A 1,145-nucleotide genomic window follows, 5' to 3' on the forward strand; every position below is an offset into this window, starting at 1 on the left:
AACGTTGTCGGACGGTCTTATCGTGCACGAAACGGGCTACTTTCCTGTTTCCCGAGCCGCATTCGGCTGTTGGGTCAGAATTTCACTTGAGACGTACAGGGGACCGGGACAGCGATGACGTTGCCACCGAGGGGCAACGTTTTTCCGAAGGCGACATTGGAGGGACATCGTTGCGACTGTTTACCGTCGGTCGGATCGTGCACGCAACGGGGTACTTTCCTGTTTCCCGAGCCACCTTCGGCTGTTGGGTCAGAATTTCTCACGAGACGTACACGGGACCGGGCCAACACCTTCGTGATGGCATAACGACGGGACATCCGAGGCAACGTTGGGAAAGGATGGGCGTACGTGAACACGGGTGTTTTCCCTAAGAAAAATCACCCGTGTTCCGTACGCCCACCAGGAAGGACCCCTCCTCCCTACTATACCCGAGGGTTTTAGCCCCCATTGGGACCCCTGCCCTTAGTTTGTGAAGGAGGGGTACACTATTTTTGAAACGCTGCCGTGGCAGCGTTTTTTGCCATGAGACATGTTTTCGCTGCCATGGCACCGTTTGTTGACCATCATTAGCTGGTTTTGAGCCGGTTCGCATGCTGTATGGGCCATTTTTTCCCGGACCTCTCATACCCGTTCACGGGTCCGTGTACGGGTCCGTGTACGCGGCGTGTGCCACGTACATGGTTTTGCCCAGTTTTCCATGGCGTGCGTCAACTTCCGTTCACGACGGCCGTCGGGCACTTTTTTCCCGTGTCCACGTACAGCCCGTTCACGGGTCCGTGTAAGGGTCCGTGTACGCGGCGTGTGCCACGTACGTGGTTTTGCCCAGTTTTCCATGGCGCGCGTCAACTTCCGTCCACGATGGCCGTCGGACACTTCTTTCCCGTGTCCACGTACAGCCCGTTCACGGGTCCGTGTAAGGGTCCGTGTACGCGGCGTGTGCCACGTACGTGGTTTTGCCCAGTTTTCCATGGCGCGCGTCAACTTCCGTCCACGACGGCCGTCGGGCACTTCTTTCCCGTGTCCACGTACAGCCCGTTCACGGGTCCGTGTAAGGGTCCGTGTACGCGGCGTGTGCCACGTACGTGGTTTTGCCCAGTTTTCCATGGCGCGCGTCAACTTCCGTCCACGACGGCCGTCGGGCACTT

The sequence above is a fragment of the Triticum dicoccoides genome, chromosome 1B (genome assembly GCF_002162155.2).
Source record: "Triticum dicoccoides isolate Atlit2015 ecotype Zavitan chromosome 1B, WEW_v2.0, whole genome shotgun sequence".
Classification (NCBI taxonomy): Eukaryota; Viridiplantae; Streptophyta; class Magnoliopsida; order Poales; family Poaceae; genus Triticum; species Triticum dicoccoides.